Here is a 7,943-nt window from a genome sequence, read left to right as displayed (position 1 = left end):
CAAATAAATGAACTTTTATGTACAAAAAGATGTCAAAATTTCATAACAAATAGGTTGGCAGATACTCAAATGGGATTAGTTTCTGAAATTTATAAAATTCAATCTCTAGGTAACAAATTTTCAATGGTTTTTTACTACTTTCTACTATTTACAATTTAAATAATTCATGTTTTCTACATAAATATTGCTCAAAATTTCATGAGAACTTGTTGCAAATAGTCAAAGAGGATTATTGGTGTTATGAAATTTGAAAATTTTCTTCTTTTTGTCACACTTCTTTAATTTTTTACTAATTTTTACTATATAGAAATTAAATAATTGATATTTTATATATTAAAATTGCAAAAAATTTCACAACTAACAAGTTGGCCATTACTAGGATAGGATTTGTGTTCTTAAATTTGACAAATTCCATCTCCTGGTAACCCTTTTTTAATTCTTTTTACTATGTTTAATTATTTACAATTCAAATAATTGAAATTTTATGTACGAAAAGATCTCAAAATTCACTACTAAAAAAACTTATATTTCCTGCCAATTTTGTTTTGATTTTTTTTTTTGTAGAAAATACTTATAAATTTTGTTATGAAAAAAAGATTTGCAGGAAATTGCTGCCAATTTTTTTGCAAAATATTTTGTATAAAACACTTTTCGCAACAAATTTTGTAAGAAATACTCGCGAATTTTATAATTTTGTAGGAAATAATTACCCACGAAGGAATTACCTATCAATTAAAATTCTTAGAAAAAATAGCAGGAAAAAACCTTTTCCTGCAAATTCTTTTAACAAATTTACAAGAAAATTCCCATGTAATATGAGAATTTGTAGTAGTGATTTCATAACAAACAGGTTCGTGGATACTGAAATGCAATTTGTTTCTAAATTTAAAAAATTCAATCTCTAGGTAACAATTTTTCAATTGTTTTTTACTACTTTCTACTATTTACAATTTAAATAAGTCATGTTTTTTTCATAAAAATTGCTCAAAATTTCAGAAGAAAGTTGTTGCAAATTGTCAAAGGGATTATTGATGTTATGAAATTTGAAAATTTTCTTCTTTTCGTGACACTTTTTTAATTTTTTACTAATTTTAATTCTTTACAATTTAAGTAATTGATATTTTATATATAAAAATTGCTAAAGATTTCGCAAGTAACGAGTTGGCCAATACTAGGATAGGATTTGTGTTCTTAAATTTGACAAATTCCATCTCTAGGTAACCCTTTTTTTAATTCTTTTTACTATTTTTAACTATTTACAATTCAAATAATTGATCTTTTATGTACAAAAAGTTCTCAAAATTTCATAACAAACAGGTTCGTGGATACTCAAATGCAATTTGTTTCTAAATTTAAAAAATTCAATCTCTAGGTAACAATTTTTCAATTGTTTTTTACTACTTTCTACTATTTACAATTTAAATAAATCATGTTTTTTTCAAAAAAATTGCTCAAAATTTCAGAAGAAACTTGTTGCAAATTGTCAAAGGGATTATCTACTATATATCTAAGAAATTCCTAGTGTAGGTAAATTACTGAAATAGACATTTTAATTTATTAACACATGGTTAAAATTGAGGGTATTTTTGTCTTTTTGATGATGTTGTGTTTTCGCGGTTCGAACGTCTTTTTTAAATATTGATTGACGTTGTCAGACAACAAAATCATTCTTCTCCAAAGCAATCAGCTTACTCGAGGTTAGCTTTTTTTCTTCTTCTTCAATCCTTCTTCTTTCTTCTTCTTCATATCAAGTTAGGTTTTCGTTTTGTTTTTAATTTCCAGTTTGTTGTTGTTGAATGTTGACGGTAGGGTTTTCTTCTCCCAAGCAATCAACTTCATTGAGGTAATTTTTTTTCTTCTTTCATTTTCCTTCTTCTTCTTCTTCTTCTTCTGTTTTTCTTCTTCTTCTTCTTCTTCAATCCTTCTTCTTCCTTCTTCCTCATACCAACTTAAGTTTTTTTTTCTATTTACTTTTATTGAAGGTTGACAGAAGTTTTGATTGGTGTAGGTAATTTTTTTTTCTATTTCTTAATTTATTCTTTTTTCTTCAAGGATCTTTTTTCTTTCTTCTTCTTACTCTGTTATTTTTTTTTACTTTGTGAAAGATTTAATTTTTGCAAGGCAATCGGTAGGATCTTCTTCTCCAAGGCAATCAACTTCGTCGAGGTAATTTCTTTTTTTCTTCTTCCGTATTCCTTCTTCTTCAATCCTTCTTCTTTCTTTTTCCTCATACCAACTTAAGTTTTTTTTTTGTTGTGTTTGTTGTTGTTGTGTTTGTTGTTGTTGTTGTTCTGTTTTTTTTTTTACTTCGTGAAAGATTTAATTTTTGCAATGTGTTTCGTTTTGAAGAAAACACTGATGTTTTTATTTTTAGAAGGTATTTTTAACAAAATCTTGAACATGTTTTGTTGTTGTTGATGGTGTTGTTGTATTTATTTTTTTTATACTTGATACATCTATTATTGTGGGTTGAAGAAAAGGTTCAAGTTTTCGTTTTTAGAAAGTATTTTTGAACAAATAGAATGACTGAGGATGATGATGTTATTGTTGGTGGTCTTCTTTTCTTTTCTTTTTTTCGTCTATTTGTGGTTTGTTGTTGAGATTTGTTTGTTGTTCTTCATTGTGCTATTTTTTTTTACTTCTTTTGTGGTCCTTCTTCTTTATAAAAGGTTATGTTTCTGTAATTTTTTTTCTGTTAAATATGTTGTAGCAGTGGGTTAGTATTTATTGAAAGCTATGTTCAGATTTCTCTGTTATTTTTTATGGTGTTATTTATTTTTCTTTTAATTCTTATGTGTTCCTTCTTCTTTTTTTCAAGAAAGGTTTATTTTTTTTTTTAGGTTTTTTGTGATGAAGATGGTGTCCTCTGGATTAGTACGTTTTAATAGTTGGTTAAAGTCAGTAGCTTGAGTTTTCTTTCTCCTCCTTCATGGTCTTCTTCTACTTTTGTTTTCTACTTCTTCTTTTTTCATTGTTTTGAAGAAAAGCCTAAACCTTTTGTTTTTTCATTGTTTTGAAGAAAAACCTAAACCTTTTGTTTTCATGAAGTATATTTACTATTTTTTGTTTTTAATATCATTATTGTGTGTTTAGTTGCTTTTTCGATGTCTATGGTTGTAGATTGAATAAAGGGTAAGATTTTTTGTAATGTGTATGGTTGTGGATTGAAGAAAAAGTATGACTGAAATGAAGATGTCTATGTTTCTGTCTTGATTTTTGTACATGTTTTTCTTGATGGTGTTGTTCTCTATGCTTCATGTCTCCCAATTCTGTCTTTACCATTTTACAATTTTACAACTATATCATATCTTGGTTTAGGTTTTATGTATTTTGCTTTCAAATGTTTGATCTTTGCAGAAAACCTTTTTTTTATGTCTCTTCAAGAAAAGGCGTTTCATTTATCTGTGTGCTTATTTTTTCTTTTTCTGTAGCCGTTTGAAATGCTGGGGAGATGGTGTTTGTTGTTAAAATAGCACATAGAAGGTACATGTTACGATTTATTGTTTCATTTGATGAATGTACTTTTCTTTCTATTTATTTAATTTATTAACTTTTTAGTTGCTTCTTGGTTGTTCTTCTTTTCTTCTTTCTGTTTGATGGATCTGATATTTCAAGTACTCATTATAGAACGGGGTCATCTAATGCAACAAATGGGGTAGCTATACCATCTGAGAAAAAGGTATTGTATTGTATTCGGTGAAGAGTGAAATAGTCATTATATTTGCACAAACATTTTTCAAGAAGATGAGGGATATTGCATATGATTTATATTATCAATTCTGTCTTCGTAATGTATGACTTAAAATATCCATTATGTATCTTTATAATGTACTGCTTATTTTATTATCATTAGTACGGTGAGGGATATTGCAAATGAGTTTGAGCCCTGCTCAAAGCTCGAGGACCTAAATTTGGATGTTAGAAAGAAGTTCAAGGAGACAGAGGAAATAATTCTCGCTGACAATTTTTTTCAGAGGTACAACACTGGTCCTTACTTTTTTAGTTTTTGAAATGTAGTATGGAAACTTTTTGTAAAATTGGTAGACAAGGCTTCAATTTTTTTTTTCGTGCTTGGAGAGAGCAGGAAAACTTTCTTCTACTTGCTGCCAAAAATTTGTGCTAAACATTTATTTTTATTAATATTTACTTCAATAAAATATATTGGAATCAAAAAATACCACTTGAAGTAGAAAGGCCTCTTGGATATTATTGTCTGCATTTGTGGCAAAAAGCTTACTTTTTAGATTACGTGGCTAGAACATTTCCTCATTTCAATGCATGTGTAACTCTTAAGGAAGGATTTGTTTGGGTTTGGGGTTTGGGAAGGAGATCAAATAAGAGAAGAGAGGTATAAATAAAGATCAATGGGCAATTATGCAGTATACTTGAAACTAAAAGTGTTGTGTTTTAAATGAGAATATTTCAAAACTGTGAATATTTACTATTTAATGAATATCCTACACCAATAATAAGAAATAAATAAAATGTGAAGCAGGTTAACGATGTCTATTTAAATCTTAGATAATTGCTATAGGGAGAGAGAATTTAGCATGGTAAACCATAGTGGATTTCATCCAGAAATGGGATTAAAATAAAAGGGTTGGCCATAAAATGCAACTAACTATTTTCTTTGAATAAATAAGCTGGAAATATGTGGTAGTTGAATGTGAGGCTTCTCAATTGATTTGGTCATATTTTCTCATGTTTTATGTGTATTGGATTAAAATAGTTTGAAACCACATGGTGTAATGAAACTTATAAACTAAGCTCTTATTCAGTATCTAGATTTATGCTGCTTCATATATGCAATTATACACGGTCAGAGTTTTATTTGTACTTTCTCAATTAATTATATTAAACAATTATATTTCTAGAGATATATTGAAATCTAATACACTTTTTAAATTTGTGAGGTTATAAGCATGTTGTGGTTAAACCAACTGCAGGTAGTGCTGATGATGTATTGGAAGATAATCCCGTGGTGAGATTGAAGGTTTTTGTATATGAACTTCCAAGTAAGTATAATAAGAAAATTCTGCAAAAAGATCCAAGATGCCTCAACCATATGTTTGCAACTAAAATCTTTAATCACCGGTTTCTCTTATCTGGCCCTGTTGAAACTTTAATCTAGAAGAGGTTTTATACCCCTGTATACAATGACCACAAATGATAAGAAGTGCCATAAAGCTTATTTCTTCCAACTGACCTTATTGAAGGCTCACATAGGGGGCACATCACTTCTTTGTGGTTCCTCAAAATTTTGGGGCATGTTTTCATTACGAGGTACAAATTTTGTGCATTATTTTCAACATTCATTATTTATACCACTTTTATTATATATTTATATTAATTTGTATATGGAAGAGAAGGCAATTGAAAGAGGGGATTCTTTAACTGCTAAAGCGTGCTACATTGGTTCAAACCTTTGGACAGAGGAATCACATATGCCCGAAAGAGGGCTCAAATACCATTTCTCCATACTTTTCACCAAGAAAATCCACACCCACCTAATTCCTAATAAGACTCCTAGGTCATTTTTGTGTATTTTCGATGACTTTTATGATGTTGGCAATGACTCTGAAGGTGGTTATTATGCAAGGTAGGCCTTATTACAAGTTTAAACAAGAATGTCCGAGTGTGTAGCCTTTTATTTCTTCTATATCATAGCTGCATAAGAAATCTGATTTACATTTTCTTATAAAAGATGCAATGACTAGGGACTTTGATTCATATAACTATTGTAATTTGGACTAACTATAAACGGGCCATGTTGTGTAATCTTGCAGAGGTGCAAGAGTAGCAGTGTGGGAGAACTTTTAAGGACAATCCTCTATTTGATGTCTCCACTAAGCATCCAACCACGTACTTTAAGGACATGCAGTAGCTGTGTTTTGCGTATACCCACTTGGATGGACCCGTTGGAGCCTAAGATTGGTAGAGGCTATGATATTTAGTTGCATACCTGTTATTATTGTAGATGACATTGTTTTGCAATTTGCTGATGCAATCCCATGAGAAAAGATAGAAGTATTTGTTGCTGAGGAGGAGGTTCCAAAGTTGAATACCATACTCACATCTATCTTACTAGAAGCCATATTTTAGATAGGAGTATTTGTTGCTGTTACCGTTTTCTTTTTTATTTTAGATAATAGTTTATTTTTATTTCAATATTAATAATATATATATATATAATAATTTATTATTTTATATTTATTTTGATGTCACTATTTAATATTTAAATGACCACAATTAAAATTAGTTATTGAGATTTTATCCGCATAAGAATATTTAATTCAACTGCATGTTATCCTTATTATGTGAAGTTGAATTTTCCATTAAGTGTTAGGAAAAGTCTTCTACAGTTACAGATAAACATTGGTAGAAAAACTTATTTTGAAGATAGAGATGTCCATAGATAAAGACGTGGTGCAACTTATTGCATTATCAAGTATTTGATGGAGTGTAAGAATCTTCAACAAAGTCTTTTTTTTCAAATATTTCGTATTAAAGTTTAGTAAAACAGTTTTATGATTTAAATGTACTACGTTTTATATTTATATTTTTATTGTCCAACTTTGAGATATTTTAAATTTTATAAATTAATTATTAAAATATGTACTTTTGGCTTCTAATAAATGGAATCATACAACAGAATCTGGTACTGGATATATACTATGTAAGATATTATAAATTATGCATTTAATAAATAAAGCGTGATAATATAATATTTTGTTAAATTTTATTATAATATTTTATTAACTATACAGATTAGTGTTTTTCATAAAAACAAAACAGCCATAAATATATTACTTATTAAAATAACATAACGTAATTCTCTTTTAACCAGCGTAAACACAACGTTACTGTGTTTGTGTAAATAAATATGAAATTATATTAGTAGGTGATAATATTATAATATTATTAAGTTAATAAATAACCTAAAATTATATTTATTAAAAATAAAATGAAATATATCAAAACAGATGAAAGAATAACCATTAATAAATAAAGAAGTGGAGAAGAAGCAGAAATAGCTGATTTTATAAAATATTTGTAAAAATAACAGTCAATTTTTAAAAATTTAATAAATTATTATATTTAAAGGGTAAAATTAGTATTTTTAAAGGTGGACACAAAAAGGAGAATCCCCTTTATATATTGTTATAGATTATTAGTCTTAGCACTATTTGTATTAGAATATTATTTCAATTAATCATAGTAATAATATCATTATTAATATTTGTAGTTTTAGTAAAGTTAATATTATTAATATTTTTATTATTATTGTTATTGATATTATTATTATTATTATTATAATTATTATTATTATTATTATTACTATTATTATTATTATTATTATTAAACAAATGCTTCTTCAATGTTTTAAATTGTTTATAGGTTTATATCTATAAATATGCTTCTTTTGAAAAATTTAAACATCAATTTTATGTTATATTGTATAATATGCCTACATTTTAATTTAACAACAATCCATATAATACCTTTCATTTTAATATAATTTATAATTTAGAAATTTAATTATAAATTTTAATTTTATTTAATATATTATATAAAAAGTACTCATAATTAATTACTTATCTTTTTCTCATATCATTAAAATTTATATATAAAAATTACTCATAATTAAATATTTGAATATAAGAATATTACATTAATTTTAATATAAATTAAGATAAAAAATAAAAAAATTCAAATACAATAAAAGTGTTCCAACTATGTCAGTTCAAGAGGTGTGAATTGAAATAAAGTATCTATATCTGAAAAATTTTGTCAGGATTATTGGTGAATAATTATATTATCACGCTTCTTTAATTTTTTACTTATATTATCACGCTTCTTGTCACACTTCTTTAATTTTTTACTAATTTTTACTATATACAAATTAAATAATTGATATTTTATATATAAAAATTGCAAAAAAT

General features: G+C 26.7%; 1 pseudogene; it reads left to right on the top strand.

Moving 5' to 3' along the window:
* Positions 1-5,156: 5,156 nt before the first annotated feature.
* On the top strand, positions 5,157-6,103 carry LOC114172663 (putative beta-1,4-xylosyltransferase IRX10L pseudogene; annotated as a pseudogene).
* Positions 6,104-7,943: the final 1,840 nt, after the last annotated feature.

The sequence above is a fragment of the Vigna unguiculata genome, chromosome 10 (genome assembly GCF_037176805.1).
Source record: "Vigna unguiculata cultivar grain cowpea cultivar isolate G323 ecotype 2 chromosome 10, ASM3717680v1, whole genome shotgun sequence".
NCBI classification, from domain to species: Eukaryota; Viridiplantae; Streptophyta; class Magnoliopsida; order Fabales; family Fabaceae; genus Vigna; species Vigna unguiculata.
Note: the sequence above shows the minus strand (reverse complement) of the source record. Positions and strands in the feature narration are given on the sequence as shown.